The sequence below is a fragment of the Thunnus maccoyii genome, chromosome 6, assembly GCF_910596095.1.
Source record: "Thunnus maccoyii chromosome 6, fThuMac1.1, whole genome shotgun sequence".
Taxonomy (NCBI): domain Eukaryota; kingdom Metazoa; phylum Chordata; class Actinopteri; order Scombriformes; family Scombridae; genus Thunnus; species Thunnus maccoyii.
In genome coordinates this window covers 8,583,410-8,608,444 of record NC_056538.1, presented here as the reverse complement: position 1 = coordinate 8,608,444, position 25,035 = coordinate 8,583,410, and the positions used below count along the sequence as shown (strand labels likewise).

Sequence of the window (25,035 nt, the reverse complement as noted above, 5' to 3'; positions counted from 1 at the left end):
CGGGCCGCAGGGCTTGAAATACACTGGCGGAAACCCTGGAGTATGGAGTTTACATCTCAGAGCAAGTAGGCAGAACACAAGTGAGTTGATAGGCATTTGAAGCAGCAACAAATGTGGAATCATAGCCAGCACATTGGCAGCCACTTGGCTATTCTGACTGCACTTGGCTGATTTCCTCAGTTTTCTAGCCAAACTGGAAATCTGGCTGAAAATCAAATCTGGGCCATGTGCAAGGCAAGCAGGCAGGCAAAAAAGAAAAAGAAAATAAATATATATATATCACTGAATAATCAATGCTGTGTTGGTGGATTTTTTCTCCTTGGATATGATTGAGATTAAAAGGCTGTTGGATGATCAAGAATTAAAACTATAGGGTTCCTATATTGCAAGAATTCTACAACTGAAAAAGTCTACGCTATGGTTGAAGAGATGTGCTGTGTCCAGGACTTATGGCGTATAGTTCGCTGCTGCAGTCTTATGCTCCTTGAGTCTTTGCCGGTTGGGCCCTGGGACTCTGAAACAAACAGCCTGAGGAAACCAGGCAAACTAAGTCAGTGCTTTGTCTTAAATCACATCTGAGAGCCTGCATTCATTGAAAATAGAGTAGAATAGATTGATGGCAGCTGTAGTGGGTGTTAGCGAGATGAAATGCCTGGAGCAGCGTAGAGAAATAGTTTTGTCTTGGGATTTAGCATTAAGCCATTCCAAGGAATCAGAGTCTACAGTTGAAGAGAGACTGACACAGGGTCACAGAAGTGTAGATATGGACATATGGATGCCTTCCCTGATTCTTACTGTGTTGCTTTATAATGTTTTCTCTGTTATTTATTTATTTCTCTATTTTTACTGCCTTCTCTAGAGAAGAAAATGTGAAAAACGGTATTTCCTTTTACTGTATGTTAGCAGGTAATGTTGGTAATTCTCACGCCTAAGAAAGACTGCAGATTATAATTCATAGATGACACCATGTGCTTACAGCAGAGTTACTCTTTGCAAATGATATTGACAGAAGTACAAACTTAACGCACATGCTAAAAATAAAACTGTGGGAGTGTCACGGTGTGTTACACTGATTTTGCTCAGACAGAAGACATTATTCTTGAATTTGTAGAACCCTGAAAACCAGCCTTGAAGGCAATTTAAAAACGCGCACGTGTCAACGTAATGGCATGAATAATGTATGAAAGCATGCGCTGTGCATGCCAAGACAGAAACATTTACATTTCATCCGTGTGACCGATGGCCATTGCGGGTTCGACTCCGACATGAAACAAGACTTGACTTGTCTCTGGTAATCAGCAGTCTCATCTTCTCTGACTTTGACAGCAAACTGTATTTTCCATCACATTGTGTTGATGGGATTCCATCTAGCCTTTGCTTTGTTTCTGCTTTTGTATTGCTGTTGGCACATTATAATGAACACTTTGTGCTTTTGCTTTGGGTCTAAAATACAAATGAGTAGTGTGATGGAAACAAGAGGGGAATGGGAATTCACTTTTCAAACACAGTCTACCTGTGTAAAAAGCTCAAGAGAAACTAAAAGAAAAAAAAATTGAAAAGAACTCAAAAATACCAAAATCCAGATTGATTTAACAAGAAATATCCCCCCCAAAATTGCTATATTTGATTTGTAGTAGATTGGAAAATTACTGAGTTTTGCAGTAATATTTTCTTTTTTCATTTTCTTAATGGATAATTTCTACACATAAAGCATTATGTGTAAGATGGACCTCCACATGTCATTCTGTGAACAAAGCTAAAATCTCTTATATTGTAATGATTGCATGTTTCTCTTGCATTTTGGCAGAATGAGTCATACAATCAACGCTGGTTGTGTTTCTGATATGTGCTGTTGTACTGTTTCCATTGGTAAACTTGGTTACTAACCTGTCACAATGGTTTTTTTTCCTGACTACGACCTCCTGTTATAGTCACTGTGCTTGAATTTTGAGGATGCTGTTCTTAAATGTGACTCTTTCAGATTGGATGAAAGAATCTTGCCAAAGCTTGCTTCTTCTTTTTTTTGCTATAACTTTCTTTTTTTCTTGGCAATATGGACGGATCACATCTATTTAACTTTTTCCACATTGTATTCATTACATGGTTGTCAGATTGATAAAGATTGCTATTCCCTTTTTTTCTACAGAGACAAGTTTTCTATCTTACAAATGTTTAGCCTTGACTCCATGTGTTATATCGGAGATGGAGTGGGTAGAGATGGGTCTTATAGTGTCAGGAATCTCTGGAGACTTACAGCAAGGTTCTCAGCATATGTGAAGGGGTTCAGAATCTGCAACTTTTCATGTTAAGACAAAAAAAAATACAGCATATGCCATGGACTTTTTTAAAAGCTAACTTTCAGTTATTCCTATGGCATGCATTTTTGTTCGTTGGAAAATTAGACAATCCAGGGGAAGATTGTTACAATCTTTGCTGTAGTGCTGTGATATTTGAGTGTGATGTTGCCACTGTATATCTAGGGCCACACCTCTAGATATATGGAACTCTTTTATGTTTTATGTTCTCTTAACTGGAACATTCTGGTTTTTGAGTTATAAGTGTTTGCGCACCTCTCAACCACAAGAATGCGGGGCTTGTTAACAGCAACTGATCGCTTATGACAACATGGAGTGTCTTATAGTGAACTGCACTCATTCAATTTATTCTATCTGTGTATTTTTTTTTTCCAGTAAATCAACCAAATTGTGATGAGCCTTTGTCAGTATTAGACTCAGAGTGATATGGGGAGGTTGTGGCTATTTCCTGGAGGCAGTACGTACCAATGCAGACCCAGTACATAGCAAACTTAAAAACATCTTGCAAAAGATTTGTCTATTTACTATTTGTACATTTGTTGTCAGTTTTCCTGGGTGACATTGACTGTTGGGTAGGGAACACAGCAGTTTGAACTGCTATTAATTTTAAGATCCTTCACTGTCTAGACCTTTCAACATGTGCCCCCTAGTAAAAAAACCAAGAATATGTCTTCTGTTCCACAATTTCTTCATTTGTGACTAAAAGATTTATCTTAAGTTGGTGGATCTGTAGTCAGTGTATAAAGTATCTTTCCAGGGCCACAGGTAATGTTTCAGAGATATTACATTTGTGAAGTGTCAGCACTGGTTTTCTTGCGCTGCAGAAAGCGATCTGGTTGTTGCCGATCACTGATGAAACAGTCAAAACATGAGTGTCAAGACACAATCCAGCTCCAAACAAATCAATAACAGAAGTGACAGAGAGAAATATAACATCTGTAATTCCCCAAAGAATGTGAAGATCCAATGTGAAAATATGAATCGATGGGCCTTCAGTACAGTCGAAGCACGCTTATTACAGTGAGAAAACCTGCTCAATACATTGATTTCCCTGTTAGACTTTAGCCTTGTCAGTCATCGTCTACACACAATATGCAGTATAGATAACACAAACGCACACACATACACTGTGAAATCTGCAGTTTTAACTGGACTTTTGTTAACGCACCCGTTGCCCTCACCGATTCTAGACTACATAGCAAATAATAAAAAGCAAAGCAGCAGCTTCTTTAGCTCTGCCTGCAGTGTAATAAATCTGCTGTCAGAAAGTCTTAGGGAAAGCACCACATTTGTATGCGCACAGATAACTAAACTGGCTTTCTCTAGAGAAACCAACCAACCTCCTTTTTTTCACTTTGAACTGTAACAGATACAGTTGCACCACATACCAGGCAAATGAGCTCCTATAAATCCACTCATAGAACAGTATATTGAGGAAATCACTTTAACATTCAAGCATCCATTCATCATATTTTAATAACATGTCATGTGGCATAAATTGGATGGAGTGATTGGTCAGTTGTGGTATTTGGTGTATGTGATCACAGTGGATGTAACAGAAAATCAAAAACTTTGATTTCATGTAATGTACAAATAATACACAAGCAAAGAGTGGACATATACTTATATTCACTGACGACTAAGTGGTTTTTGCTTCTGAGGCAGCATTTGATGATTATTCCACACTCTACACTCTTCTGAATGAAGCCCTTTTACACTATAAACATAAGCATGCTATTAGCATTGCCTGTAGGAAGAACAATCCCTGGAGTAAAATTTAAGGCAAAAAGGCAGGATAGGAGGGATTTCTTTTCAAAGAAAGAGAGATAAATGCAGTAACAGATAATAAAATCAGTATACTACTACAAATATTCTGTTAAAAAGAATGGCCCCTTTTGGAGTACTGCTGTGTTGACCTGTAACATGTCCAGGTGGAGTCTAATTACTTGTGATGTAACTGCTGTCAACTAATTCAGTAGTTGAAAGTGGTTACATCACTTTTTTTTTAATCTACAGAATAAATTGTACCAAGAACAGTACTTTATTGAAATGTGCTCAACACAGTACTATCCAACTCTGCAGTTAACATGGGACCTGCCTTATGCTAACACATGATCTTTTCTGCATTCATTTGGTTCACATTGTGAAGTAATTACTGAAATTGGACCTCAGTTGTGCCAAAAATACACTAAGTGGATTGGGCGTTTTTTTTTAACACAACAGGGAATTAAAATGTGGAGAGTGGAAACACAAGTACATGCGCACTGAGCCATAGTTTTGGACCAAGAGTCACTGGAGCGTAACAGAAGTGTTTGCCTCCATCCTCCATCCTCCCCCTCCTCCTCCCCCTCACCACTGACCTTGTTAACCCAGCTACACTCCACTACCCTCAACCCAAGCCAGGAAAATTACACTTAGTTTCTGCTCAGAGCCTCATATCAACAGGGATGATTCTCCTACTTACGTGGATGGCTGAGACCAGGCTTAGTTCAACCTGGCTGCACAAATTATAGGAATTGGTCGTTGGATGATGATGTCTTTACAGACATTTGCTGTGTTACAAATACTGATTCTTACCTAGACAGTTTTAGATTTCATTTTCAAGAGCACCTCAAGCTTCCCTTACTGACATATCGAGCACTTGGCCTACACAAAAGCCGAAGCCAATGAATTTTGCTTTCACAGCGATGCTAGTCATCGCTGAGAGATCTGTCCAAGACGATCAGAGGACCATGACAAGCTGGGGATTTTCTGCTTATGTCTCTGAGCCTCACTGAGCTGCTTCCTCTTCCTCCAAATGACTGGGATTGTGACTGTCTTCCATCTCAGCTGAGCCACACAGACTCTGCATGTGTATGTGTTAGATGTATGATATTTTTGATGAGGATAACACAAAATCCTGGAATATCAGAAGTGAACAAATCAGAGTTACCTATGCTTCAATCTTGTTTTCATACTGTATATGAGGATATGAGAATGTGTCCTGCTATACAAAATTGCAGTTTCAAAAAATGCTTTGATCCTACACTGCCTTTGAATTTGTGGCTTTATAACAGCACACAACTTCCTCTGTGGCTCACAATAGACATGAGTCATAATTCCAATGGCCGCATGGAGCCTTTTTAACTTTAACGTAAAAATCATCATTATTGGACAATTGCTGAAGCGACTGATACTCGTGCTTTTTGGCTTTTCATCTGCCAAGACCATTATTTCCTAAATCAGGATGCCTCAGAGTGTATTATTGTGCTTAAATCATCACCACATGGAACAATAACAACCTCTGGTGTCATTTTGCATCTTCATTTCTACACAATCTCACGAGAATTTTACAGACTCCGTTGGCCTTGACCACAGTCGGTGCTTGAAATGTGGCTGGGCCTCCAGAGAGCGCAGCAGAGGATGTGACATATGGTTGAGTAGGCAGCAGTATGGTCCTGAGTCCAGTGCATGGAAATTACATTGAAGCAAGTGCATGAGTGGTTAGACCAGCTGAAACTGGTTTGAAGCCTTGGTTCTGGTAATCAAGCTAGAGTTACCATGCATAACTATCCGTGCGATGTACATTTCACATACTGGTGGTGCAGCGTTCACAATTAATATCCCCTTTTCAGTATTTCACTTAGGTACCACTTTGTTGTCAACAACCTGCAGAGCTCCTGTTGCTTTAAAGATAGTGGAATCATTTTCATATCAAGCACAGCATTCTGCCACTTCAAAAAAAAAAAATATATATATATATAAATATGTATATATATGTATATGTACAATTCAGTCCCCTGCTTCCAGTAAAACAAGTGATGCTTTAGTCACTCTACCCTTGATCATACAGAAACTGTACAGTCTCACTTCATCCCTCAAGGGCATTATATCATCAATAAAATAGAAATCAACATTTATGTAAAGACTAAAGAAAATGCAGCCCTATCACATGAAACTACAAATACTGAGAACAGAGAAACTGCGATGCAGGCATTCTCACAAATGTAATTAAAACTACCAGTGTGTAATTATATCTGTGGGAGCAAACATCCACTTCAGCCTCCCTGAATTAGCTAACTCAGATCTGTTTGCCTTTTCATTAAAGTGGATAATATTTCTTTCACTTAGTGGTGTTTATTTTTCGTCGAGCACTGTTGCTGTAACACAGGGAGCTGTTCCACCTTCTCTGTCTTCCTCTAACAAGGCCAGCTGCTGATTCACCATCACTGCTGTGTTTGGAGGAGCTTTTTAAGAACAAACTAATTAAGAGAAATAAATGAGTACCCCCCGTTTATGAAAACAAAAGTCAATTTGTCTTCACAATTTATACAGGGGTTTTGGCGAGTGCAATATCTCTATGTAGAAAATGAGATAAATAAAGGAATGATCAATTAGAGTGCATTTAAATGTTTTTTTTTTCTTTTCTGTTTTTTCCTCAACTGTCACCGCCCATTTCACACAGAAGGCAATTGAAAGAGCAAAGCGCTCAGAATGCAGCTGTTTATTAAAAATCACTGCACCCGGTGGGCAGAGTGAAGTGATGCCAACAGTTTAGAGAGGTTTCTCATCCAGTCAGTCACAGAAAGAAGCTGGATTTCATGTTTCCCCCAACAACAACAAACATAGAGACAGTGCAAGCGGAGAACCTGGTCATTTTATGATTGGATCTTTACATAATTAGCATCTGCAGGAAAACAAAACAGTTAGGCAAAATGAAAAACACAGCAATGAGCATAACCATATCAAACAGTATATGCATCTCAATCGTGTTAATGCAATATTAAATAGAACTTTTATATGTGTGAGTCATTCAGGTTTTTGTATTATCTGCAGCCAGAAATCTGCTTGTAATGTTTTCTAGGAATACCCCAGTGGAATTAAAACCTCTGACCCTGTCAGTAGGCAGATGCATACTTTATAGTTCATACTTTAGCTGGCAGAGCATCTAGATGGGATCTCCCTCTACACAGTTTATCATGTCTTTAATGTAGTTGCAGACATGATTAATCTAAATGAATTACAGTTCATTATAGTTTATATATCATTTTTCTTTCTATGGAAGCATACTTGAACAAGGCCGTTTCCTAGAGAACCACCAGTTGTGAAGTGGAAGCCAGTTAGAGTTGGAGTGCGGGAGGTATTGATCTTTCTGAAACTGCATTTAACTTTAATGGCTTCTTAAAGTGGCAGCAGATTTGAACCTATTTGATTTATGAATAAACCAGTGGTGGCTCTTGTGACATGACAAAAGGCCACTTGTGGTTATATAAACAGTAATGTTTTAGTAAAATGTCAAACAGTGTGGTGTTGGAAATAAGACAGATTCCCAACAAAATATTTAGTTTGTTTAATACTGTAGTTTGAAATCACATAGAAACATCCTGACAGTATAAATCAGGTTTCTCCACAGCACATTAGCAGGGACCCTTTCTCTGCCTTGAGGTTATACAATTGTCATTTAGCAATCAACACTTCCACCTCAGATATTAATTGAATGTCATCTCGGCCAGTTTCACATCACAAATGTTTCTCTGCAAGATAACGATGTGATGATAATGACTTCAGTACTCTTGAAAGCTTGATTTAAGTATTTGACTTGCAAGCTGGTGTTAGTGCAGTGTGTGCAATTTCCATGGTTACCGGGGTACTACAGTGTACGTCCAGTCAAGGTATAGGCTAATCAATGTAATATGAGTAATTATCTGTTATATAACAGGACAGGGACATTGGCTGCAGTTTCATGGATTTATTTTCCCTTCTGAATGTATTCAATTCAATTGACAACCGCACACATGCAAATGTAATGACTTATTGGGTGTCCTATTTAAAAGCTCCACAAAAACACACACACACATATATATATATATATATATATATATATGTGTGTGTGTGTGTGTGTGTGTGTGTGTATATATATATATGTGTGTGTTTTTGAACAATAGCACAAATCCAGCACTCCACCACAGACAATATTTTTAAAAAGATGGACGAGTGGAACACCTCGCACTATTATTGGATCAGCTATAAGTTCAGCTGTGAACTCTGTTTTTTTTTCTCTCTAACAGTACATGTAGTTGATGTGACCTGTTCAAAAATGGCTCCCTAAAGAAAAATGGGCTCAGCAGATGGGTGGCAAAATGCATGGTAAAAGCACTGGGAAATGATGAATGTGAGAGATGGTGCTGCACCCTAGGGGAACATCTTTGGCTTTGGTCAAGCGGGGCACCATGTGCAGTTTTTTGATATTACAGAAGAAATAATCAAAAAATATAATCAAAAAGAACATTCACATGGTAAATTGCCATTCTTTCAAAATCTTTTTAAATGTCTTTAACCATTATTTGAAACAAAACCAAATGCCTCTCAGAATGAGCCAGTTTATTCAGATTGTGCACATTCTCAATGGGTTCCTGTTCATTATTATTTGTGAAGAAAAAGTACTCCTTATAGACACATGAATAGAGGGAAAATGCTAAACAGAAGGGCGATTTCAGTAAGCTTGTAATTTCTCTTAAAAACATTATCATGTTAGACGACTTTCTAATCAGTCCCAAAGCACTAATGGTTTGACTGCTGTGCTTTAGCAAAGTAGGACACATAGTCCTTGTTTAGATGTGTACAGCCCACAGCCATGCTAAAGAATGAAACAATCACAATCTGCATTTGCCTTTTGATGAGTATAATTATATGTCTGCTCCAAATGCCTTCAGGTCTGTGTGGAGCTGCTAGTGTGATGCATTTTGTTTATTCGCTGTTTACTTTGAAACTGTGAATGTTTTTAGCTGATTGGATGAATGAGATACACAAAGCTGTACAAGGTAGTTTGCGCATACAGATTAGAAGAGTGCTAACATAAGATGCCATATCTTAAGGCATTATAGCACACCACAGTAAACTATTTGAATACAGCGTTTAATGTAGAGTCATGATAGATACTGTCTTAGTAAATGCCAGGATGTCATTTCCCATATTTATGAGACTCACTGTGATCTGGGAGCTCAGTGGCTGGTGATAATTAACTACATAGGTGATAAAGGCAGAGTATAGATAATAGATGGTACATTATGCAGAGGGTGTGCACAACTCAGACCTGCATGATCATAAATAAAAGCACAAAGGGACTGACACTTAGGGAGGCAGACAGAAGCAAAAACCAGACTCTGTCTTGGCTTGTTAGGCTTTAGACTTGTTACAATAAAGGGTTCAGGACATTTTATTACTGCAGGAGCTGTTTCATTCTTATAGCCAGACTTTATCATTCGCTTAATCTGCATTTCCACTGATATTGATGCTTTTAAAGGCACAATCTATAATTCCAGTGTAGACAAAGGGGCTGCCCCATGCCCCACCGAAATTCACACAGCAGCCCAGTACTACAATAGGAATTAGGTCTATTTAGGACAATCGTGGACCTAACGATTTATGTCCAATGCAGGAGGTAGGTAGGTAGGTCCCCTTTATGTATAGCGAGACAGAAAGTAAAAGTATGATGCAGGAGTTATGCAGGATTTGCTAAAAGTTTTATGTTGAAAAATAATACACTTCAGTCTTTAAATGCATTCAGACCTTAGTTTAGATGCAGCTTTATTAGCGTGGTAGTCAGATTAATGGCATAAATGGATTTATGCCATTACTGTAGGTCTGCAGTAAAAACTGGATGATGAGGAGAATGGAGGCAGGGGTAGAGGGTGAGGTTTATGTTGATGTGTATGCAGCCATTTTTAAAAGCATAATAAGACTCTGGGCCCTTTTTTAACGATCTAAGCGCACAGTCTGAAGCACATGGTGCAAGGACATTTAGGGTATGTCCAAAATCCCCTTTTGCTAATTTAACGGCGGAAAAAATGGTTGCAGGGCCAGACACATGGCTCAAAAGGGTTGTCTATAGTCTCTTAATTAATCATGGGTGTGTTTTGGGCATTACTTGCAATAAACCAATCAGAGTGTCATCTCCCATTCTCTTTAAAAGCGCGGTATGCTTGCACCTTGGCAGATTGCGAAGTAGATGGTACATTTGCCAACTAGAAAGAAGGAGTGCTTCTCTGCAGAGGAAACGGATCTGCTCGTACATGAAGTGAAAGCGCACGATCCATTACGAGCACACTGGGCCCTGCTGCTCCTGGACGCTCATGTGGCCAGTCCCAGACCACCAGTTTAAGATCCTGTTCATTAATTTGCTGCCAATTTGTTTTTGTTTGTTTTTGGAAAGGTTTATTTTTTTTAATTACAGCTTTGGTTCACTTTAAAATCGTTTTGTTCAGTCGTGGAGAAACAGGTCAAATCTGCAAGGTTTTAGTTGCTGAAAGTATGGAAACCTGATCACTGTAATCTCAAAAATGTTAGAGAATATTTGCTAAAAAATGATTCAGATGAATGAGTCATTATCAGGCTTCTGCAGAGCTTGATGAAAAGATGACAAGTTTCTTTCATTGCAGCGAAAACAAACATAATGGCTGATATTCCTTTTATTCTCAATGGAACATGCAATATTTTAAGATGGTTTCGGTATTTAAATCCGTTTTGATAACATTTTAAGTGAGAAATGTGTATTTTTTTTCATAAACTTCATTCAGTGAATGTATATGATGTTTAGTTTGTTAGTTATTACAAAGATTTTTGCAGGCTTTCTATTGTTGCTATGGTGGTTGCTACGGATGCCATTTACGCTGAAACCACATAGTCGGATGTTGTGTAGTTATTGGAGCTGTTCTCAGTTATCTGAGATGTTATTTGTGTTATTTTATATAACTGTTTGATGATGTTCTTTCAATAAAAAACTAGATTTTAGAGCGCCCCAAGGATGAAATGAATTTAAAATCCATAATTTGAAGCTTTGCGATTGGCTAACCAGAGGACCCACCACCCGGAAGTATTTTCCTCACCATATTAAAGTTTTCTTTTAATGATACATTTCTCAACACAAAAACACAAAAGTGTCCTTGATAACTCAACAATATGGAAGGTTAATGCTAACCTAACCCTAACCTTAACTTCCTGTTGCATGAAGAGACAAAAAAATACTGTAAAAACAGATTCTTCCTGTTAGCCATCAAATGCCTCGAAGACCCAGAGGAAGAAAATAAACTGATTAAGAAACTGATGTGGCCACTCAGGATCACGCTGGGAGAGGCTCTGCCTTATGCCAGACTGGCCAGAGAGGGGCTGATTGAGGACCTGAAGGCTGCCTTGGTGGCCTGCAGCATCATAGCCACAGAGATCTTAAAAGGTCTCAAGCCCTCTGTGAGCTTATCTACAGGCACAAAGCCTAGAGATAACACTTCATACTGTATCAACCTCTCCATCAAAAAGCCACAAGAGGCACCAGAAAGAGAGCCTACCTAGCTGGAGCATCTACAGAGGCCGACACAGAGCTAGATACAAAAAGACAGGCAGAACAGAAACAGAAAAAGAAGAACAAGTTATTTTCTTGGTTCTCTAAACTGTTCAGGGTCAAGAAGATATAGACACTCATTCACACAGGCTAGAACTTTTAACATTGTTAATTTTATTGTGACAATTTGGTTTTCTTTTCTTTACTTCTGTGTTTTTCTTGACATTATTGCATCTAATAAATGTGTGTACAAACATTAAAAACTCAATTACTTGTGCAGTAATTGAGTTTTTATACATTGTGATATTCCTACTTTTACTTAAGTAAAAGATGTGGATACTTGTTCTACTGCTATGTACATCTGAATGTCCTAGTCTAGTGTAACCCACAGGGATTATAGGGCTACAAAACCCATACATGTGATTTAGAGATGTAATTGCATGTTGTTCCCACAAGAGGGCGCATATACATTGTGCGCCTGTTATGTTGAGGGAGCTACGTGCCCTCCTTGTTGTACCACGGCAGCACTCCCAAATACAGCAGACGTGTGTGAGCATGTAAACAACAGAAAAAGCAAGCATTTCCTGGTATGAAACACCGCAAAATAGTCATAAAAGTCAGATTAATGTTCATATAACAATGCTAATAAGTTGCTCTTTTAATAGAGGTCCAACTGTGAACGAGAGGGAAACAACTTCTGTCAAGTTATTAATGTTGAGAAACTCCGGTGAGTTGCCATGTTGTCTGCTAGTCTGTTGTTGTTAACCACTGTGAAGGGAAGCTGCATTAAACTTACTGTGAGTCAAGATACTTTTCATAAAAACCAACCGGTGATTGTGAAAATGTGGTCTAATGTTTATTACATGCTTTGGTGTAACTGTATCATTGTATTTATAGTCTGAAAAGATCGCTAGCTGTTAATCGCTAGTCGCTAGCTGCTAACGGCTAAGCTAATCGCTAGCTCTAGCTGACGAGCTACCCGACACTGTATCAAAACTTTAAAGGGCCATTGCACTGTTTTTTAATATTGAAATTGTTATGTTTTAATGGGAATTGTGCACTTTAATGTTTTGAAATGCCATTAAATGGTAATTTAACCGATTTTGGTTGCTAGATATACATGTTAAGTGAATCACAAAGGATAATTTAGTTCATTTTCACAATTAAGTTACCAGTACTTTAAAATGGTGCATAAAAATGTAACAATACAGCAAATAATTTAGGTAAATGTTAAAATATTAATTGTTTTGACATAAGAGATTCATAATAAGCAGTCTGTTACTTTACAAATACAAATGTTGATGTGACAGAGGGAAAATTCATTGTAAATAATTTATTGTTACAGTTAAAAAGACATCTGTTTTAAAGAAATTCATGGTAAATTATTTATGTTAAAATTACCAGTTGTTAAAATATGGTCATTGTAGTACAAATATATCCTTAATTGTTGGTTATATGATGTATGATATTCTGAGGGAGAAAAGAACTTAATGAGATCTCATCTTAGACACATAAAGATACTGAATAACTTATTTTCCTGCACTATCTGTGTAGGTTGGTTTTTTTTGTGACCAGATAGAATCAAAAATGGCGAGCCCAGACCGTGACCCTGTGGCTGGTTGGAGAAATGGTGTTGGCCAGACTGTAGCAACTGCCCACAGAGGACATCTGATTTAAAGTGATACCCATTTTCATTGGGTTACAGATAAGACACACACTAATTATCCTAACCGGGTAGTAGTGATAGTAGTGACATTAGACATTTGGAACAGATACAACACAAAACAACTTTGAACTGAACTCTTGAGCTCTTTAATCATAAGGAGTCCCTACGGATTAAAGTTTCAGTAAACCAAAGAACATTTCATTGGAGGTTTTCCACCTCCACAACAGACTATTTCTGTTTATTTTTTTGTATTGTGTATTATTGTGTATGAGTTGAGGCAATAAATTGTCACTGTTCAACCGTTCATTAATTCATTCCCTGAATTATTCAAGACAACTGCTCATCGGACCTAGTTAGATTTTAGTGTCTTACTACTACTATTGGTTAGCACTGAGGACGCTACACTAGAAAATACGGTGGAAACACAAGGAACAATCTAGTACCACAGTCTCACGAGCTTCTTAAATCTCGAGTTATGGTATGCCAGGTTGCAGGTTGTTAAGTTCCTAAGTTGTATATAAATGCTAACAGGTGTTCACTTTTTAGGGAGGAGGAGATGTTAAAGAGTTTAAAATATCCAGTAGATAGAGCCATATTCATTTTCATTGACAGAAACGCATAAATATCCCTTCACTCTTAAATGCATACCTCTGGCTCAGCTCCCTGTTATTCCTGAAACTATTTGTTTTTAACAATTCTCTAGTGCCAAAATGTCCAAACTATTGAGTCATTTTTTACAGTGTAAAGAGTTTATAGGGTCTCCTGAGATATTTTACACTTTTATGACAGGTATGCAGGTTGTAACTGATAGCATGTGTTTTTCATGGTGCTACCGCTGACTCACTTTTACTGTGATTAAATACAGGCACAAGGAGGAAAAGTTCAGAATCCAAATATATATATATTCAGTTTTCTATCATATTCATCAGATAAAGCTTCAAATTCTTACATTCGATAAGCAGCAACCAATGGATATTAGGCAATTTCACTTAAAAAACGACTGAATTGATTATCGAAATAGTTGCCATTCTGTTCTGTCTACCGACTTATCGATTAATGGACTAATCGTTGCAGCTCTAATCCCTATTATTTTATGATGCTGCGAAAGCTTGTTTTTTACATTAATAGCTTTTGTAAACAAAGAAGTAATCCAGAACTATATTTTCAATCATTATTGGTCCACAAACATACAAAATATTTCTTTTGTCATCTAAAAGAAACTCTTCAAATTAACTTACATGGTCAAAAATGACTGATTAAGCCTTTGATGTCTTCATGATGTCCATTATGTCTTTGCTAATAACTCCTTAGAACAATCTAGATCCAAGGCTCCACTGATTAAGGAGCAACTTTATTCTTCAGCTCTGAGAGAGAGAGAGAGAGAGAGAGAGAGAGAGAGAGAGAGAGAGAGAGAGGGGTTGATTCACTAAGTTCACCAAAGAAGAAAAGCTCCCCTTGTGAGTTTAAATTAGATGATCACAGACCCTAATCTACTCTGTCTGCATATATATATAGATATAGATAGATAGATAGATAGATAAATATATCTCTCACAAAAAAATAGTTTAAAAGTTCCCGCTTGATGTTTTTATATTTTATATAAACTCATGGCTGGATGCTGAATAATTGATGCTGATATTTGGAGAGAGAAATGACGATGGTTTTGTGGCTGTGACACCAGGACTGTCAGACACCTCTTGATCTGAAATGAGAATCAGAGAAACTGAGTGAATTAATGTGACTTCCCCCATGCTCTTTGATCAACAGTTTGTTCTTTCTAAACAGACTAATTGGCAGCAAGACGTTGTGTTTTATTCATTTGATTATTGGTACAGTATATGGTTGTTAACTGCAACAAAGTTTTATATGATGATTTTTTTTTAAATGTTTTTCAATCACTTTTAAAGATTTTGCTGGTAATTATTATAAGGTGGCATAGTGGTGGTAGTCAGCATTGTATTTGATCCCCTCACTCATATGACTATTTTACTCCTTCGGTTGATATTTTTGCAATATACCCATCCTCTCCAATGTATTTTAAGTCAGCAGAGATTTAGACAGCCTGTTTGTCGAAAACAGAGCAGTCTCTACTATGGGCTTCAAATCCAAATAGGATTATTTCTTCTTTTGAGTCTCTCATTCATTTATTCTCTCTCTCTTTCTCTCTCTCTCTCTCTTTCTCCCTCTCTGTCTCTCTCACACATACACACACACACCACAGTAGCGTGCCCCTAGGGACGTTACACCATTGGGACAAGCATGTTCCACGGTGCCAAATGAGCTCTCAGAAGCAGAAAGTGTGTCAGTCGTTGCTTGGCTCTGGAGGTTGCGGGCCCTGTAGAGCTCATACTCCATCAAAAGGAGAGCTGAGATCAGAAATCCCTTTCATTTAGAGAAGGCACATTCACACAAACATGCAGAGCTACAAATTTAGGGTGGTAAGATGGCCCGCTCTTCGTTTGATGTGAACTTTTATTGAATTAGTTTTGGTCCAAAAATAAATTACACACAAGAGAAATAGAAGAATTCTGTTTTTGCTACAACCAAAAATCTGTAAGCAACAGGGAGTCAGTCATGTCCAGTCGCAGCTATCAGCATCAGAAAATGCCGCGACTAACGACTGAAAAAGAGAGAAGAAAGAGAAATAACAGGTAGAAAGAGTAAATGCATGAAGACGGCCGATATTGAAAGCAGCAGAAGAAACTGAGAAGCAGAGTGACGAAGTGACAGATGGAAACCCTCACAGCTCGCAGCATGTTTCTACCAGAGAGATAGAGGGAGATGTGTCCTTGTTGACCTTGTCATGAGAACCATGAGTTACTGTTATTGGTGTGGATGTTTGCATAAGTCATGAGTCAGATGATTTGGAAAAGAAAATATATTCAAAGTATTTATTTACTGCAAACAAACATATTTGAACTCATGAATCTTATGGTCTTTTTTTAGAGATAGTAGCATTTTTTAAACTTTTAAATCCCTGTTATATCCAGTGGATTATAAAATAACTTGCTCATTAACTGTTATGATGCATAGTGAACCCTTTTCAGACCCATCTTTTTAAATGGGGATTTTTTAAAATTACACATATAACTTGGCAGTGTAAAATCACCTGCAGACACTTGCAGTTACAACAGAATTAGATTGAAGAAGAAAAAAAAAAAAGATCAGAAGTGCCTCAGAAGCACCATTCAACAATCATAAAAGAAGTCTGTTGTATGAAAAGATGAAATAACCACATTCTCCACATTGGCCATGATGCAATGCAGTCACAAGTGCTAGTGCAGAGAGGCTTTTGCCCACCGTACCCCCACCCTCTCTTTCTCTCACTTTCTCATTTTCGTTCTCCACTTGTCTTATGCACTGATGTGCAGTCTTCCATTCTCCCTTCTCAATTAGGACTCAGGTAATGGGTTCATGACCTAATCTTCATGGTAACAATGTGTGAATGTCTCTAGGTTATTACTGAGCTGTTTAGCTTTGGTTGTTGTATGGATTACATGATGCACGTTATGAATTTAAGTATGGTGTTGTGCAGAGTAAAGACATGATTCTTTTCTTTATGGCTGAATGTGCAACCATTTAACTCTCCATCAAGTATCAGGATGGATTACAGAATTGAACAAAGTCAATCTAATCCTTGTACACCACATCTATACAGCAGCCTTGCCTTTTGATGATGCTATGACTGACAGAGCTGTATCATTTACAGTACATTTGCAGATGCGGTGACGTTGTTGTATCCTTGTGCTAATGACTTTTGGAGCTTTAGTTTCTCCTGATAATGGTCTCTGTCCTGACTAAAGTGCTTTTTATATCTTGTCTAATGACTCCTTCCCAGTGGTCTCCATCACACTGGACCCCTCGCTGATTACGTGTGACTCTGTGGAGAACATTTGATTTATGACTGCTTTGCTCTTGTTGTACTTGGACACTACATGCTCCATCGCATATGAGCTCAGCTACAGTCGCAGTCAGCTGTAGTTGGCTTGAATGATTCTGATTTTGAGTTTTAAGAATTGTCTCAGTTTGTACTGATGAAACAATTCCCTAGCTATTGGAGATTGCTATGTATTACTTTTGGCTGCATGGGGTTGCACACCAGTAGCCCATTCAAGTCATCTTAGCAATTTTTCATGCTCTAACACACAGCGAGCAAGTATGTTACAAAGACACTGTCTTGTCACTTCTTGCCTTTTGCTAACGGCTGAGTAGGTGTTTCCATTTGAACAAACCGGAAAAAATCACAGATGGAGTTGTCCTTTAATCTGGGGCTCTACTAGAATAACTTTGCATGATTTACAGTTCAGTTATTTGTCTTATAGTGACCCTTTACAAAGCCCCCTCAGCTCAGCCTCTGCCTGAAACAGGCCGTTTTAGCTCCTATCTCTTTAAGGCCTCTCTCTCGATGAGCCCACTCTGTTCTGATTGGCTGGCTCTTGGAAGCTGCCCCTCGGGAGACTTCTGCCAGCTCTGGAAGCTACGTCAACAGACCACGCAACAAACTATTGGCTAGTAGTAGGATTTCACTACTTTTTCTCGTTCTTTACTTGTCAACCTCTTAAATACCTCCGTACATGTTCAAATTGGAGTCTGATCTGAAATGAGAGTGGACAACGCAAACAACACATGAAAAAACCTCAGTAACAACCTTTGGTTACTGAATGGACAGCCTTTTATGGGCATGTGTGATAAGCCGACGTCAGCTCATCAGCAAGTTAGGAAGAATCGTCTCAAACAAAGTGATCGAGCAGGTTAAAGCCCTGGCTTTGCATTTCTACATACATTGAAGTTTTGTAATTTTGACCATGTTTAGCATAGATACACAGATCCACAGCCGTGCAGCTGAGTGGCTCTGCTAGCTCCGCTGCTACTCTGTAGTGCTTTTTAGCTGGAAGGAGCCAAGTAGCCTAAATAGAGAAGGAGAGACTGTGTGTAAAAGGCAGAGTTAAATATGAGCATACAGAAGATCAACTTTAAGTTACATACTATACTATTATGTAATTATTACTATTATTGGAGAAAAAAGAATTTAACAATTTCTAAAGTCATCCAATCTCAAACATTTGAGGGGGCATGTGCACATGAATGGGTACGATCCCTCTGCTCGGGCCTCATTACATTTTAATACATGCTTCTGATTATGGTACAGTCATGCTGCCTTCATATATTTGCACCAGGGGCAAATTAAAACAAGTTAATGGATTCCTGTTCACCTGTATGGAACAGTTGCTCCGCTAGTTGTAACTCCAGGTGATAAATCTCCTATTTCTTTGCCTAAAAACATCATTGCTTTGTTGCTTGTGGTGTGGTGGATTTAAATTATATTCAAGAATCAGTGATAGGGGGATAAAAGAAGGGAAGAATGGAGAGGCAAAGAGTGCACTGGAAGAGGGGTCACCAAAACGCAGATAAAATTAACATGATTAAACTCCATCATCTCTGATCCAGGTAAGGGTCTGTTGCTGCTGCCCTTGATCTCTCTGGTGGGTGGAAGAGCCAGAGATTTGTTCAGAGCCCAGTGGACCAGAGTCAGTCCAGCAGGTCTGTGTGTTTCTGGGTTAGAGGGCCTCCACTGGGACACACGCCCAGCTATTACTCCAGCCTCTCTGGAAGAGGGTGAGAGCAGATGTTCAAGTAAAGGCTGTCAGCTGGGAGGATTTTAAAAAATTTTTTGCATGTGCACTTGTGTGTTTGCTTGTGTGCGTCTTTGATTACCTTTAGATGAACGATTTTGAGGCTCAGAGTCAACAATGTATTTAGGCGACACACCACTGCGTTGTGTTTGTCAGATTGTAGATGTCTTTTTAGCTCTGTTACATCCTGTCGTGATGTCCCATCATCCCAGATGGATGCTGTCAAGCAGCTTAATGATGCCTGTTTTCCCACATGGGCTCTGGCTATAGCAGCAGTAACACTCACCCACATGCCAGCATATGTCTTGTTTACATGAGTGCTGTGTAATTATTCTTTTATCAACCTCAAGCCTGAGTACGTTACACCATCGAGAGCTACTGTGACTAAACACATTGTAAACAGAAGGATGAGCTAAAAGCTAAGCTAACCAGGGCAGACAAGCTAGCTCTGACCACCAACTGCTGGACATCTTTCACAAACGAAAGCTACATCAAAACTTAAAAATTAACTGGTTAGTTACCGGTTAATGGGTGTCAGTCTTATCGAAAGCAAAATTAACCAAAACTGACATCCCTAATTCAAAATCAAAGTAAAATATTCTGATTCAAAAAATTAAATTATCAACCATGCCTGCTTACAGTTAGCAGATCCATTCCCTTGTGCCACACACTGTTTGGGCCTTACTTACTGTATTTTCTGGCTACTTCTTAATTTGAATGTTTAAGATACTTGGATGACATCTTCTGTATTTCCCATATATGACTGGTGATGCAGTTATTCAGTCTGTCACTTTACTCCACATTAGAAATCCTTAGTTTAAGTTTACTGTCAAATACAGAACTTCATTTACCTTATACCAAAAGGAAACAGATCACAATACACCTCTTCATAAAACCAAAGTCTTCAAAAACAGCCTGCCCAAAATTCACTTTTATAGTCTTAAGATACTTTATCACTTCTAAAGCTTCATAGGAAAAAAAAGCTTTCATAACTTTATGAAAGCATTTTTTTTAACCAAAAAGTGCAAAAAGAAGACCTTGTTCTGAGTCTCATGAGAGAGACAAAATATAAGAAATACTTCATATAATGGGGTCAAATATATCACTGCTAACTTCAGCTTCAAAAAATGATCACAGAGTTCAATGAACACCTCTCTGACTCAAGCTTCACATACATTTCATTGTTTGCAAGGCTGTTGTGTTGAATTGCATTAGATCGTACTTGTCTAGCTCATATAATGATATCTCACTGAATCCACTGCCTATGATTTATTAATGCTCCTACTTGACTGTCTTTATATACTGTCAATGTACTGTATGTGTTTTGTTTTACTTTGGGTTTCATGATCTATGATGTTGTCAGCCCTTTTTTTCCTCATGGCCGTGCTCCATGTCGTAGACTATTTTCATGAATACTGTTCATGGTTGTACGTCTTTATATAGCTATCCATACTTGCCGCTGTTTAGTCTTTTATAGTGCAGTTTAGTGCTTTCTTAACAGAGCTTTTGACTTATCATTGTGACAGTAATCCATAACATTAATGGAGCCTCTGTTTTGTGTAAATGTCCCATTTAGCAGGTGTGCACAATACAAGGAACTGACACAAACATTTTTCATGTTATTAGTTATTCTGTGTTTCACAAGTCAAAATTCCCTCTGAGCGACAAGTCTAGATGAAGTCCACAGTGCATACTGTACAGGTGTGCTGCATGATTAAGGAGACGTAGCTGATGCCACTTATTCTTGCTTGCTATTGTTTGTGTCCTATTGTTTGATTAGAGGTATCAAAAGTAACACTCGAATGAAGTTTGGTGGTATCTTTTAGGTGTAGACTCTCACACTATACATTGTCTGAAAAAGTACTCTAAAACAAACTGTACATTGGTCTTAGTATGACTTTCTGGATGTCTTCTTTACTGGTGTTGCAAGGTGTTGCTGTCTTACTGATAATCCACCTTTATCAACATCCTTTAGATATGTGTCTTCATGAACTAATTCATGGTATAGAATCAACAGAACATCCACTTTGTGATGAAGTCTGCAGGGCAGTGATAAGACCTCAAAACATCAGGTATAAAAAAAATATAATCTCAAACTTACTGAAGTCAGTGGGTGCTAGTGGAAGCCCAAAAGCAATGATGGCACGAGAATCAGCCAATGAAGCCCAGGTGAATTTTGCAAGCAGAACACATTTGTTTTGGAGCTGGGATTTAGAGGTTAGGCTGGCGGAACAGTGGAGGGAGCCTGTGACTGTTGGACATTTCAAACACAGACTATTACAAACACAGAGCTGTGTAGTGTGAAATCACCAAGTGATGTAGTATTAACTACATAGAGACTTTTGAGACCCGTATCCATGGTGACTCAATCATCTATACACGCAGTGACACCTGGGTGACATTTGTCGCTTAGTCTGAATGCTTGGTAGCACACACTCAGTTATTATATTTTGTAGGTGGTTAATTGCTCCCTTTGTGGAAACAAGGGGATTGTCATTGATCAGATAGTTCTTCTAATCGGAAGGCTCAAAAGGCTGGCCGCCCATCTGCATGCTGGGCTACTCTGTTATTGTCAGTGACTTAATGCAAAATGTGTTGAATAACAAGTAGGCAGTGAACCAAGCAAGAGTGGATTGAAGTGAGTCACAGAAACATTTGCTGTGGTAGAGCTTCCAATCAAGTAAATTAACCACATGCATATTGAAATTTTAGTCATCAGCAGTTTTTTTAGAGGTGTCCCCTTTGTCATATGTTAGCAATAGTGAAAAACATTACACACTGCACATGTGTCATTAATAACATGAATGATGACTCAATTCCATTTTGGTGCACCAGAAAGTCATGGCAATAAACCAGCTTGAACTGTATCAGATCCCTTGAACTGGAACACGTGAATGGAATGCAGCCATTTTTCATGTTATTAGTTACACCTGTGCAACTACAGTTGCAGCTATTTAGCTTAATAAAGGAGGTAGTGGGTAACGCCTTATTCATGTTATATTGTTCAGACATTACTTACATGCAGCCAAGTGAGAAAAAAACGTTCACCATTCTGTCAGCCTCCCTAATGTAATTCAGAGGCTGAGATATGGGGGATTTCTGACAGCTATGATAACTCTCACTTAGCAAAAAGAACCTCAAAAGTGTCAACAAACCGTTGGAAACATGGTTGTAAAGCCACGATCACTGGCAGTGACATGTAAATAAAACTCAATATGATAATAGCATAATATTAGAATCAATTCAGCTAATTTAACTGGAGCTATGTGTGCTATGTTTGAATATGCTTTCATAACTAAAAATTTGTTATGCCACAAAAGTAGGTAATTTAGCCTATTTTTCTAGTGTGGCAAGGCTAGCAGTTAAAGTGTGAACATTTGCAAGTCGGAATAACTCAAGGCTTTCCTGTCTTTTCCTCCCCAATCTGCCAACATTGCATAAACAGACTATTAGTACTTTTAGGGTTACTTGATTAGACTGTGAACAAGGAGAAGACTTAACTTTTTCATTTTAATCAAACAATATTATATGGAAAACAGGAAATTGTATGGATGTATAGAAGCCAAGTGGTGGCTTACAGGGAGTAATTACTGAAGTAAGGGGGGGGGGGAAGTACTGTAATTTTCCTGATTGAACCTTTGCTTTCACAGCCTCTGAAAGCTAAATTCACACATGCAGTCTTTGGATGGCTGCCATTAGTGACACACAATTTGAAAGTTTAAACTTAAACCAGGCAAGGTGATGTTGGCAAAACTAATGACATGAATTCCCCAACAGAGAAAACTGAGAACACTGATTCTCAATATCCAAACACATCAAGATCCTAACATAGCTTCCTATGTGGAAAGTATAATAGCAGAGCGTTCTATGGTAAATGATCAGTAAATGAAGACATTGTTGTGTCCGTCCATCTTTAGCTCCTCTTCTCCAGCCTCCACTTGTCCTTTATCTCTTAAAAGGACAGCTGGGTTTAGTTTGAGGTTGAATGAGAACAAATAGGGACACACACACACATCAGAGCCAATAAAACATTACTGTGGGGCAAACACAAAACAACAACACAAACAACTCATCATTCAACATTACATTAAGTGAGCCATTTATCACAGTTTGATGGAAGGTCCTCATTTGTCTTTGCCAGATAATGCTCAATAAAAGCCCTTCATCTTAAACAAACTGATTGAGGACATGCTTCGTTTTATGTTTGAAAGCCTATATCTTAAGTGCTTTAATTGGTTAATGAAACGCATGATATAGAGCTCTGTGTACATAAACAACGTGCCATTTGTTTTAATCTACATTCAGTAATTGTTCGCAGAACTGCACTTTAAGTATATGTGCTTGTCGCAAATTATAAGGTAGTGCTCATTTTGTGGGGACGTGCTGAGAATCAACTAAGATGTAAGAGTACCCAGAGGCATCTCATCTTGTTGTTCACTGGAGGCATTTCAGTCAGTTACGGTCAGAGCTCTGAATTTTATTAACCTGGTAGATGCAGACATGGAATAAACACCTGGCTCACACTGATACCATGTGTTCATGTTTATCACCGGCAACTATTTCATCAGGTTGTGTGATCAGTGGTGTGCTGATGGATATTACACATGATATTAAACATAATGGCGATGGTGGGACATGTTAGTTGGACATGTACAGTTTTTGGGTTAGAGTGGAAAATGCTGATTTATCGAGTGGTGAATCTAGATAATATTGTTCTGCAGCTGATACATAATTGTACTAGAAACCTGTGTCGGCAGATGGTAGTGCATTTTAATTTGCTTTTGCCCATGCTGGATAAATGCTGTTTTGGAGACTGAGAGTGTTAGTCTGTCATATCCATGGAATCATGCTGGATATTCAGGTTTTCAGATCCTGTAGCTCTGTTAGCTAAGGAAATAACCTGGCTAGACTTTCAATGGTTGAATGGTGCTACAGGCATTCCTTTGGTTCAGCACCGGTTCACATTAGAATGTAAAGTGTGTTGCAATGACTAGGAAGTCATCCCTTGCCAAAACCTCCTACTCTTTTCTTATGCAATAGAAAGAAATCTACTGATTAGCAATCTGTCATCTGCATGCACTTGTATTTGATGTACTTGTGTCAAAGTCATCATTTGACAACAAGATCTATCTATCTATCTGTCTATCTGTATTTCTTTTGTCCTTTCTTTCTTCTTCTTCATGTGTTAAGAGTGCCGTGTAACCTTGAGTGTGTTTCCAGAAGCAGAGGCTACTTTCTTATTCAGAGTGTGTGTGCTGCAGTAATGTCTGTCACAGTCCATTTCCCTCTAGAATAGAAAATGCCAGCTGACACACAGCTCAGGATTAACCGTGCTGTGTGTCCGTGTGTGTGTGTGAGTGTGTGTGTGTGTGTGTGTGTGTGTGTGTGTGTGTGTGTGTGTGTGTGTGTGTGTGTGTGTGTGTGTGTGTGTCCTCTCCTCAGCACACCACCCATAGAAACATTTCTGTGTCCCTGGAACTTTTCGAAACACATCTACAGCCTTGCTAGTTGCTCCATGAGGCTGTACTCTAAGTGCCAAATGCTAATGTTAACACACTAACATGCTTACTAATGGTATTTGGTAATAAGCAGAGGTATTGGACAAATTAAAAATGTGGAAATGGTGCCGTTGTATTGTATTATATTATACTGATAAGTGTTTCAATGTTTTATTCACCCCATTTCTGTCAATGATGGAAAACTGGACTTTCACTGGCAGCCTGTGTCCTTCACTGGCTTCTTAACAGTCAGATCAGACTGCACTCTGGTAGATAATATCCAGCAGGTTGATAGCAGCTGTTTGTGTTACACTCAGTCTGTGAATTTATACATAACCTAACTGCTGTGAGTAAGAGAATAATTTGATTAAACCCTTTACAAAATGTGCAGTAACACAAACAGATGTCAATCAACATTATTTAAGTTACTCTTGTGGTGACACTTGCAGTTGTCCCGTAATCTCCTCATATATCCATAAATAAATATTTTTGTAAATGTATAACCATGAGTGTCCATCATTTCTCACCCTCTGCAACTAGGTTGCTGCCCATACTGTGAACAAATGGTTGACATTTAGAAGAAATTTTGAGCAAATTTGCCAAAGACAGC

General features: G+C 38.4%; 1 long non-coding RNA gene across 1 annotated transcript; it reads left to right on the top strand.

Annotated features, from left to right (window-relative positions):
- The first annotated feature begins 12,107 nt into the window (after positions 1–12,107).
- On the top strand, positions 12,108–13,598 carry LOC121898620. The gene is made up of 3 exons (XR_006096525.1): positions 12,108–12,215; positions 12,294–12,355; positions 13,183–13,598. It is a non-coding gene; the product is annotated as an uncharacterized LOC121898620 (long non-coding RNA).
- Positions 13,599–25,035: the final 11,437 nt, after the last annotated feature.